The sequence below is a fragment of the Pan paniscus genome, chromosome 1, assembly GCF_029289425.2.
Source record: "Pan paniscus chromosome 1, NHGRI_mPanPan1-v2.0_pri, whole genome shotgun sequence".
Lineage (NCBI taxonomy): Eukaryota > Metazoa > Chordata > Mammalia > Primates > Hominidae > Pan > Pan paniscus.
The window spans coordinates 76,345,262-76,357,090 of NC_073249.2; the positions used below are offsets into that span (position 1 = coordinate 76,345,262).

Below are 11,829 nucleotides of genomic sequence, written 5' to 3' on the forward strand. Positions count from 1 at the left end.
GTTAGGACTCTGAACATACAGCTGACTGAGGCACTTGAAAATACAGCAATGATCTCAATTGACTATCAGTTTCAGGAAGGAATCTCTTAACTCAACCTGTCTTTCAAAAACATAAGCATGTTCCCTCTGCCTTAATGCATCTTTGCTTTATAACAAAATACCTATGACTAGATAGCTTATAAATAATAGAAATTTATTTCTTACGGTTCTGGAGGCTGGGAAGTTGAAGATCAAGGTGCTGGCAAGTTCAGTGTCTGGTGAGGGCTGCTCTCCTTCCAAGATGGTACCTTGAATGCTGTGTCCTCATGTGGGGGAAAGGCTGGCCATTCCCTCTAGCCCTTTTATGAAGTATTAGTCCCATCCAAGACGGTGGAGCCCTCATTGCCTAATCACCTCCTAAATGTTCCACCTCTTAATACTGTTGCATTGGGGATTCAGTTTCAACATGAATTTTGAAGGGAACACAAACATGCAAATCACAACATTTCATTGCTGGTTCTCCAAAATTCATGCCCTTCTCACATACAAAATACCTTCATTGCATCCCAATAGCCCACACATCTTAACTCATTCCAGCACCAACTCAAAAGTCTAAAGTCCAGAGCCTCATCTAAGTATCATCAATATCAAACATGGCTGAGAATCAAAGGTGTGTTTCATCCTGAGGCAAATTGCTTTCCAGCTGTAAACCTGCGAAATCAATCAAGTTAGGTGTCTCCAAAATACAAGTAGGACAGACATTTCCATTCCCAAAGGAAGAAATAGGAAAGAAGGGAGGAGTAATAGGTCCCAAATAAGTTCAAAACCCAGTAAGACAAACAACATTAAATCTTGAGGCTTGAGAATAATCATTGACTCCATATCCCGTCTTCTGAACACACTGGGGTGGGGATTGGGCTCCCAAGGCTTCAGGCAGGTCCATCCCCATGACTTCACAGGGTGCAGCTCACACAGCTTCTCTCGGAGTTGGAGTCAGATGCCTGCAGCTCTCTCAGGCTGATGTTGCATGCTGATGGCTCTACAGGTCTCAAGGGCAGCCCTGATCCCACTATGCATTACCCCAGTGGGGGCTCTCTGTGGTGGCCCCAACCCCGTGGCTCTCTGGACATTGACCTAGTGGGGACTGTCTGCTGTGGCCCCACTCCCATGGCTCGACTAGGCATTGCCTTAATGAGGGCTTTCTGCAGTGGCTGTGACCTCACAACTCTACTGGACATTGCCTTGGTTGGGGGATTTCTGTGGTAGCTGTTCTCTGCCTGGGCCTTGAGGCTTTCTGAGGCATCCTTTGAAATCTAGGTGGAGGTAGCTGTGACTTCATAGCTCTTGCACTCCGTGCACTTTCAGAGTTGACATACACAGACACTGCCAATGTTTACCACTTGTGCTTTCTAGAGCAGTGGTCTAAGCCACCTCTGGGCCCACTTGAGCCACAGGTAGGGCAGTTGAGGAGCATTGCAGCAGAATGTGGGGAACAGAGACTTGAGGTAGCCCTGGGCATGAGCCCCAAGGCCCCACAGGCACCCTGGGCCCCTCACTTGCCACTGTTCTGCCTTCACGGTCCTCGAGGCCCATGGACACTCTGGGCCTGTGATGCAAATGGCAGCTTTGAAGATCTCTGAAATGCCCTTGGGGTCCTTTTTCCCTTGTCTTGATGAATAACATTTGACTTCTGTCCACCCATACTAATATCCTTATCAAACGGTGACCTGGCCATACCCTAGTGTTCTCTTCCTAATACACCTTTTCATTCTTTACATGACCAGGTGAGAATTTTCCAAATCTTTAAGTTTTGCTACCCTTCTGATGATAAATTCTTTTTTTTTTCTTTTTCTGAGACAGAGTCTTGCTCTGTTGCCCAGGCTGGAGTGCAGCAGCATGATCATCATGGCTCACTGAAACATCTGTCTCCCAGGTTCAAGCAATTCTCGTGCCTCAGCCTCCCAAGAAGCTGGGATTACAGGCATGTGCCACCACACCTGGCTAATTTTTGTAATTTTTAGTAGAGACAGGGTTTTGCTATGTTGGCCAGGCTGGTCTCGAACTCCTGTGCTCAAGTGATCCACCTGCCTCGGCCTCCAGAAGTGCTGGGATTACAGGCGTAACACAAAATCTCTACTAGCTTGTTCATGTAATAACAATTGCTGCTGGATGCCCCTAACATTACAGAAATTGTGTCAATGGCTTGCTGTGCTTTCTCTCTGAGTATAACATCATCACTAATTTTGTGGCTGTTATTAACCTTTTTAGCTATAGAGTGACCTGCACCTGTTTTTTGCTAAGAGGGTTGCAACTTTGAATAATATTTCTTATAGTTTTTTCTTTTCTCTGTCTTTAGGGTTAAAATAATGCTTTCTTCCTAGAAGGCAGTATTTGCCCTTGTTATGAAAACAATTCACTGGTGTTTGGAGATTGTTGGAAAAGTTTTGATGACCTCATGCCACTAGTTGGTAAAATTTCATAATAATTGGTATAATTAGGGCCAGAGATAAATGCATCAAGAACCCAATAAAATTCATTGTTTGAATAAAGGATTCATTGTCCTACTTCCTGTTTATACTTTCCATTTTTAGCTGCCTGGGAAAAATCATTTTACCCACAGAGTCATTTATCCCAGCAAATGCAGATTTACTTAAAAAAATTAGTACTAGAGTCCTGTTTGCTATTTATGCTTCCACTTATTTTGAGTTATATCATTTATGATGCTGATTTCAGCACTATGACTACACTAAAACCATATTTGAACTATATACCCATTTTTATGAATTGGGATATAAGGCAACAGAGTAGAGATATTAAAAATTTATATTTAACATAGGTAAGTAGTAGCACATAAATATAAGAACATATTCATGAGAAAAAATGGGTCTCAGTTGATTGATTGTTAGTAGCAGTGACATGACATGTGCAGCCCTTATAGTGTATATGCACCTTGTTGGAACATTTGAAAAAAAGAATATGGCAAGATTTCTGTAAGTTGTATATTAAAAATTTGTTTCATCGCTTTTTTTTTCTCTAAATTTGCAGTAGCACTTCCAGAATCCTTAGCAGACTGTCAGGAACCACCACTGGTAGAGGGAAGACCACTGCATATGCTCTGGTGCTGGAAGAGGGGGTCAGGGTCATGAAGAGAATCATGCGGTGGGGGAGGGCAAGGATGGTTCCTAGAATTTGGTGCTTTTTATAAAATAAATGTGTTTTTTGCTTTAGAGCTACTATAGTAACTCTAAAGAAGGTGAGAACAATATTGTGTACTGCTCTTGGGAATACCTTTAACAACCTTTGTTCTCCCCCAACACACACAAATGTTTATTCCCAGTGGGGCTGACCTTGACCTGCTTCTCCCGATCTCATTTACTCTACTGTACTTTTTATATCTTTTCTTTTTTTTTTTTTGTAGAATACACCTTCTTTTATTTTTTTTAATTTTTTTTCTTTTCTTTTTTTTTTATTATACTTTAAGTTTTAGGGTACATGTGCACATTGTGCAGGTTAGTTACATATGTATACATGTGCCATGCTGGTGCGCTGCACCCACTAACTCGTCATCTAGCATTAGGTATATCTCCCAATGCTATCCCTCCCCCCTCCCCCCACCCCACCACAGTCCCCAGAGTGTAATATTCCCCTTCCTGTGTCCATGTGATCTCATTGTTCAATTCCCGCCTATGAGTGAGAATATGCGGTGTTTGGTTTTTTGTTCTTGCGATAGTTTACTGACAATGATGGTTTCCAATTTCATCCATGTCCCTACAAAGGACATGAACTCATCATTTTTTATGGCTGCATAGTATTCCATGGTGTATATGTGCCACATTTTCTTAATCCAGTCTATCATTGTTGGACATTTGGGTTGGTTCCAAGTCTTTGCTATTGTGAATAATGCCGCAATAAACATACGTGTGCATGTGTCTTTATAGCAGCATGATTTATAGTCATTTGGGTATATACCCAGTAATGGGATGGCTGGGTCAAATGGTATTTTGCAGCCAAAAAACACATGAAAAAATGCTCATCATCACTGGCCATCAGAGAAATGCAAATCAAAACCACTATGAGATATCATCTTACACCAGTTAGAATGGCAATCATTAAAAAGTCAGGAAACAACAGGTGCTGGAGAGGATGTGGAGAAATAGGAACACTTTTACACTGTTGGTGGGACTGTAAACTAGTTCAACCATTGTGGAAGTCAGTGTGGCAATTCCTCAGGGATCTAGAACTAGAAATGTACTTTTTATTTCTTTCCATAGTACTTATCATCAACTAATATGCTACTTTATTTATTGTGTTTATCATTTATTTTCTATCTCCCCCTTCTAAAATGTGAGTATCACCAGGGTAGGGATATTTGCTGATCTTTACACTGATGGAGCAGTTCCTCACACCCTTTAGCATGCAATAAATATTTATTCAATGAATGAATGTACTGAAAACCAGTTAAGTGTAAGCAATGTCAAATGCATCAACTCGTTTTCTACTTGCTTTGACTTACATGAAGTGGCTAATATCCCCACACCTACCAGAAAATGGGGGGTAAAGAAGATGATGATGGTCATCATGATGACGATAGCAACATAAGTTGTCATTTGCTATCTTTCCACTGTGTGCCAGTTGATTTATTAATATCACCTCATTAAATCCTCAAATTATTCCTGAGTGGTAGGCATTTTGATCCTCATTTTATACGGCTGGAAACTCAGTTCTGAAGGGGTAAATAATATGCTCATGACAACATAGCTGGGAAGTGATTGAATGAGGACTTGAATCTCTGCCCCTGTGGTCCCAGTCCCTGGTTTTCTCCATAAATTGCCTCTTTGAAGAATCTGTTTTAACACTGTTGATCTGAAAAAAAAATCTACAGTATGATTAAATTGCTTAATTCTCTGTGGGAATTCAAGATTTTCTTATTCAGAGCATTGTTCCATTCTTTCTGAGAATAACTGGTTTAATATTCAAACAGATATTCCCAAAACCACAGTGTCTCTTTCCAGAATCTGAAAAGGAAATGAGGTAATCTTCAATATGTGAATGAATGAATCCCAAGCTATACAAACCACAGACAGACAAATCAGCTTTTTCCATTTTGATCTTTTTGTTTGTTAAGTATGATAAAGTAAAATTTTAAAAATGTTAATGGATCTTGGTTTAAATGATACTAAATAAGCTATTCACAAAATTTGGTTGGTCTACTACCTCTACTCAATAAACATTACTGATGTAAAGTCCTATTTCTCTGTACTGAACACATGCACTTTTATTTATGTAGACAGTTTTTCAACCTCAGCATAGATTGCTATTTTGGGCAAAGAATTCTTTGTTGTGGCAGGGGCTGTAAGGTGTTTAGCAACATAGTAAGATGTTTAGTTACATCCTTGGCTTCTACTCACTAGCAGCTAATTAGATCCCCCCACTCCTGACCTCCTGCACCTAATACTTGGAATGACAAGATTTCATCTCCCAACGTATGTTGGGGATAACTAAGATGAAAGCATGAAACAGTGTCAAACAGAGATCCCAAGCAGAGTACCAGAGCTCAAGTTTGTTTTTTAAAAAGGTAATTGCCATTGATTTTGTTCTGCAAAGATGCAAAATTTTAGCTGCTCACTTCTTAGTTTTGATGCACCTTTGTGTGTGTGTGTGTGTGTGTGTGTGTGTGTGTGTGTGAAAACAGTAAATCTCTTAGAATGGTGCCCCACCCATATTAAGGCCTTGATAAATGCTAGCTATTACAATCATGAAGGAGTGGTGCATAGTGGCTCTGAGGGTAGGTGATATGGTAGATATGACATAGTCCAGGCAGGCAGGGAAAGGTCCACTTTAGGAAATGCTGATCACTGTGGATTGTGAAAAAGAATAGGAATCAGTCAAGTATTTGAAGAGGAACACTGTAGGTTAAAGGTCCTAGTCCTAGCTGCACACTGGAATCACCTGGGGAAGACTTTTCTTTTTCATGGTATTTTAAAAAAATTATACTTTAAGTTCTGGGATACATGTGCAGAACGTGCAGGTTTGTTACATAGGTATACACATGCCATGGTGGTTTGCTGCACTCATCAACCCGTCATCTACATTAGGTATTTCTCCTAATGTGTCCGGAATTGGTTCCTTCTGGTGGTTTCTTGGTCTTGCTGACTTCAAGAATGAAGCTGTGGACCCTCACGGTGAGTGTTACAGTTCCTAAAGATGGTGTGTCCGGACTGTGTTCCTTCAGATGTGTCCAGAGTTTCTTCATTCTGGTGGGTTCGTGGTCTAGCTTGATTTCAGGAGTGAAGCCACAGACCTTTGCAGTGAGTGTTACACCTCTTAAAGGTGGTGCGTCTGGAGTTGTTTGTTCCTCCCGGTGGGTTTGTGGTCTTGCTGACTTCAGGAGTGAAGCTGCAGACCTTCGCATTGAGTGTTACAGCTCATAAAGGTAGTGTGGACCCAAAGAGTGAGCAGCAGCAAGATTTATTGTGAAGAGCAAAAGAACAAAACTTCCACAGTGTGGAAGGGGACCCGAGCAGGTTGCTGCTGCTGGCTCAGGTGGCCAGCTTTTATTCCCTTATTTCACCCTGCCCACGTCCTGCTGATTGGTCCATTTCACAGAGCACTGATTGGTGCACTTACAAACCTTTAGCTAGACACAGAGCACTGATTGGTGCACTTACAAACCTTTAGCTAGACACAGAGCACTGATTGGTGCATTTTTACAGAGTGCTGCTTGGTGCATTTACAAACTTTAGCTAGACACAGAGCACTGATTGGTGTGTTTACAATCCTTTAGCTAGACAGAAAAGTTCTTCAAGTCCCCACCCGACCCAGAAGCCCAGCTGGCTTCACCTGTCAATCCCCCCTCTAAACAGGACACCCCAACTGCTGTTGGGAATTGGGCAATGACTGCTGTAGCTACTTCATGCTGGATAGGGGTGAAGAAGAAGCCCTGCAGTTGTAGTGTCCTCCAGAGGGGAACTCTTTAGGCCAGTGAAAAGGCCAATGGGTTGGTTCAGGGGTCCTTGGTAGAAGTTGTTAGTTGAGCTCATTTGGGGTTCCATTTGTAAGACCGTCTGTAGCTTGGTGGCCTTGATCCTGGAGGAAACACATTTGACAAGGAGGTTAAAAATTCAGGGCCCAAAGACAAGTAATAGCAAGATGGCTGTCATGGGACCTAGAAAGGGGAGAAGCCATGTTGCCCAACTCCACAGGTTGGTGTAAGAGTTTGAGAGGCATTGTCTGATTTCAGAAGCCTTTTCCTGTAAATGTCGGGTGGCATCTCGTACTATCCCTGACTGGTTAGTGTAAAAACAACACTTTTCCCCTAAGAAGGTGCAGAGTCCTCCTTTCTCAGCAGTGAGGAGGTCTAGGCCTCGGCGGTTTTGGAGTCACTGCTGCCAAAGAGTCTATTTGGGATTGTAGAGTAAGGATAGATTTCATTATTTCTTGCAGACTGTCTGAGAAATCCTTTGAGAGTGTGTGGTAGTAGGATAATTAAGTAGATAAACTGGCTATTCCGGTTCCTGTAGCAGTAGCCATTCCTAACCCTATAAGTAGGGGTATTAGTTGTATGGCTCTGCGCTGACAGACTTGAGCTTTGAGGGGTACTGATAGGGTCTGATTTCCTTGGGCAATGTTAATGTTGGGACTTAGAAAAACTAAGGTGCAGATGCCTGTCCAGTTAGTGGGGAGGCAGATATAGGTCGACGTTCCACATAAGAAGAATATACCTTAGCTGGGTAGACAGAACTGGTTGTGTATGTTAAAAAAGGTGGGTGAGTTTGTTGTTTTCTTTTCCCCATATTCCTAGAGTACTTGCCAAGGTAGCTCCGGTGGGTGGCTGGAAAGGGGCGTTGGGAGAAAACTGAGTGGCTCCCTGTGTTCTGTTTTCCCGTTGGAGAAAAAATTGTTCTGTATCTACTAGGAACCATTTGAGAGAGTGATTGAAAGAGGGGATGAGGAAGCATTCACTAGTGGTGGGGACGCTGCTGCAGCGTGTCCCAGGGGTGAATGGTCATGCAGGGAGTATGTTTGCCATTACAAAACCTGGACTGTTTGTTAAGCAGGGAGGAGACGATGATTTTTGGAGGCCCTGAGAAGCGGACAAGTCATCTGAATGGAGCTGTTCGGGTGACTCAGAAGTTACTATGATCAGCTGGGGCTTGAAGTTGTAGGGTGTAATTACACTGATGGGGTCTTTTAGCCTGATTTGGACTGGGTGGGCATTTTTTGCCCTTCCGAATTGTCCTTCCAATGCCCAGACTTCAGAGTTGATTCCCTCCTCAAGCAGGGGACTACAAATGGGTAACTTGTTCCCCATATTCATGTAGATAATAGCTCCAACTTTGGCTAATATGTCCCTCCATAATAAGGGTGTGGGACTTTCAGGCATAAGAAGAAATGCATGTGAAAAGAGCGAAGTCTCCCAATTACAACTGAGGAGGCAGGAGAAATACCTGGTTACAGGCTGTCCCAGGATTCCTCGGATAGTAACGGACCTTGAGGACAGTCATCTGGGACAGGAGATTAACACTGAGAAGGCCACGCCAGTGTCCAGGAGGAAGTCAATTTCCTGGCCCTCAATGGTCAAACGTACCCGGCGCTCAGTGAGTCTGATGACATGAGCTGGCGCTTGCCCTGGGCACACTCAATCCTTCCTAATTCTCCTTAGTCCTTCTGGAACACAAGTCAGCAGATGTTTAAGACTCCAGTCCCCATGATTTGAGTTGAGGTCCCAGTGGGGATCCATACTGGGGACGGCTTTCTGACTGGTAGGGAATTTGTCCCTTTCTTTGGCTGTCATTGTATCATTTACTTGACTAAGATACCAGGTATCTCCAAACTCTCAGGCTGCAGCTAAAGCCGCATTCTTTTCATTAAAGGCCAGGGTTTGATCTAACAATAGCATGACATCTCTCCAAGTGAGATTGAAGGTTTGCCCTAGACCCTGTAGGACATCTGTATATCTAGCAGGATCATCTGAAAGCTTCGCCAGGTCTGCCTTGATCTGCTTTAAATCAGAGAGGGAGAAGGGGACATGTACTCGGGATGGGCCAAATTCCCCTCCCCCTACAGCTTGAAGGGGACATAAATGATAGCCTGCGGGGGGGGGGAGGGGGGGGTTCTTGTGGTCCCTTGGGTATTTCTTTGCTTATTTCCTTATGGGCAGGGGAGATTAGCGGAGGCTTATCATCAATAGGAAGGGGAGCTATAGGGAGGCTGGGATATGGGGGTAAGCTGAGAGGTCCTCCTGTGGGATGTAAATTGCAAGCTTTGCATAGTTGTGTATTCTCCCTCAATGAAAAGAAAGCTTGGACATAAGGTATTTCACTCCATTTGCTTTCCCTCTTACAGAAAAGATCAAGCTGCCGGATAGTATTGTAATTTATACTTCCCTCAGGTGGCCATTTTTCCCCATCAGAGAGAGAATATTGGGGCCAAGCCGTAGTGCAGAAAAAAATGAGCCACCTCTTTTTCAGGGTTTGTGAGTCAAATTGGTCCCAATGGCTTAGAATACATTTCAAGGGTGAGCCTGTTGATGCCTGAGTGTTTCCCATCTGAAAGACAAACCGCCCGTGGTTTTGGTTTGTTTGTTTCTCCCCCTGCCCAAGGACCCACAATGGTCCCTGGACCCTGCTGTTCAGAATAGTTGTGCTCACGGATGCAGCAGCAGAAACACCTCTTGCCCAAGAACCTGCAATGGTCCCTGGACCCTGCTGATCAGAATAGTTGTGCTCACTGATGCAGTAGCAGAAACACCTCTTGCCGAAGAACCCGCAACGGTCCCTGGACCCTGCTGATCAGAATAGCTGCACTCACTGACACAGCAGCAGAAACACTAGTTTTCCTCCTAGACCACAAGGAGGACCGAGGAAGGTCGGATTTAGTCGCCCTTACTGATGCATTCTCGAAAACCTGCACCCTTGCCTGTCCTCCTAGACCACAAAGAGGACCAAGAAAAATTGGATTTAGTGGCCCTTACTGACACATTCTCGAAAATCTGTTAGAGTCATAAGCTTTCTCCTGTTAGTATTGGGACTTTAACCATGTCCTATAAAGATGTTATGCCCCCAAAATTAAGTGGAGGGCCATACCCTGAGGGAGGGGAGGGATCTCCAGAGTTGGAAGAGTGAAGGCTTTTGTCCTCACTTATATGAATAGGAAAGATACCATTTCTGAGGTTAGGCCTGCTAGTCTGAGGAGGGATCCTAAAATTCCAGATAAGATAGTGCCCCACCCTGGCAGGGCTTTGGGCAAAAATTGTGTCTTTCTGGTTAGTGAGCCCAGGTGCCTAAAGAAGGGAATAGAGTCCTGGAGAGAAATCATTCTTGTAGGAGAAACTAGAAAAGCACCAGAGACAGAGAGTGGTTTTTAGAAGTGGGACTATCCTCAGAGAAGAGAGGCAAGAGGAAGTTTGTCTGACAAGCATTAGGACCCAGGAGGCAAGGGTCAGGATAGATAGGATAGATGGGCTAGTCTCGCTTGGGCGTCGTGACTTTGAGAGTTCCACTCATGGCTGCAGGGTCATCCAACTTGTTGTCGGGACCCCAGAGCTGAATGGCCTTCCTCTCTGTCGACCCTTGGCTCAGCGCAGAAGTATAGGGAAAGTGCAATCTGGTTCGGGGGTTGTTAGAGAGCCCTTTTCCAGAAAGCCTGACACTCGTGTTTTTAGTCCAGCGGCCGTGCTAGTCACTTTTAACTGGCCAACAAGTGCCCTGTATTTAGCCCCCAAATTCTAAGGAAAAATAGGACAGAATAGCAAGTGAAAGGGGTCCAATGGTACTCACCGCTTGGTGATTGTACATTTGTGGTTGCCAAAATGTGTCTGGAATTGGTTCCTTCCGGTGGGTTCTTGGTCTTGCTGACTTCAAGAATGAAGCTACAGACGCTCGCAGTGAGTGTTACAGTTTTTAAAGATGGTGTGTCTGGAGTTTGTTCCTTCAGATGTTCAGATGTGTCCAGAGTTTCTTCCTTCTGATGGGTTCATGGTCTAGCTTGACTTAAGGAGTGAAGCCACAGATCCTCGCAGTGAGTGTTACAGCTCTTAAAGGTGGTGCGTCCGGAGTTGTTTGTTCCTCCCTCTGGGTTTGTGGTCTCACTGACTTCAGGAGTGAAGCCACAGACCTTTGCAGTGAGTGTTGCAGCTCATAAAGGTAGTGTGGACCCAAAGATTGAGCAGAAGCAAGATTTATTTTGAAGAGCGAAAGAACAAAGCTTCCACAGTGTGGAAGGGGACCTGAGCTGGTTGCAGCTGCTGGCTCAGGTGGCCAGCTTTTATTCCCTTATTTCACCCCACCCATGTCCTGCTGATTGGTCCATTTTACAGAGTGCTGATTGGTCTGTTTTACAGAGTGCTGATTGGTGCATTTACAAACATTTAGTTAGACATAGAACACTGATTGGTGCATTTACAAACCTTTAGCTAGACACAGAGCACTGATTGGTGTGTTTACAATTCTTTAGCTAGACAGAAAAGTTCTCTGAGTCCCCACCCAACCCAGAAGCCCAGCTGGCTTCACCTCTCACTAATGCTATCCATCCCCTAGACCCCCACCCCCTAACAGGCTCTGGTGTGTGATGTTCCCCTCCCTGTGTCCATGTGTTCTCATTGTTCAACTCCCACCTTTGGGTGGGGACATGCGGTGTTTGGTTTTCTGTTCCTGTATTACTTTGCTGAGAATGATAGTTTCCAGCTTCATCCATGTCCCTGCAAAGGACATGAACTCATCCTTTTTTATGGCTGCATAGTATTCCATAGTGCCACATTTTCTTTATCCATTCTATCATTGATGGACATTTGGGTTGGTTCCAAGTCTTTGCTATTGAGAAAAGACTTTTCAATATGTATAGGCTTAGGGC

The 11,829-nt window shown here is 43.9% G+C and overlaps 1 protein-coding gene across 4 annotated transcripts in view; it reads left to right on the forward strand.

Moving 5' to 3' along the window:
* TNFSF4 (TNF superfamily member 4) overlaps window positions 1-11,829 on the forward strand; it is a 304,021-nt gene that overhangs the window by 89,829 nt on the left and 202,363 nt on the right. The window lies entirely within an intron of this gene.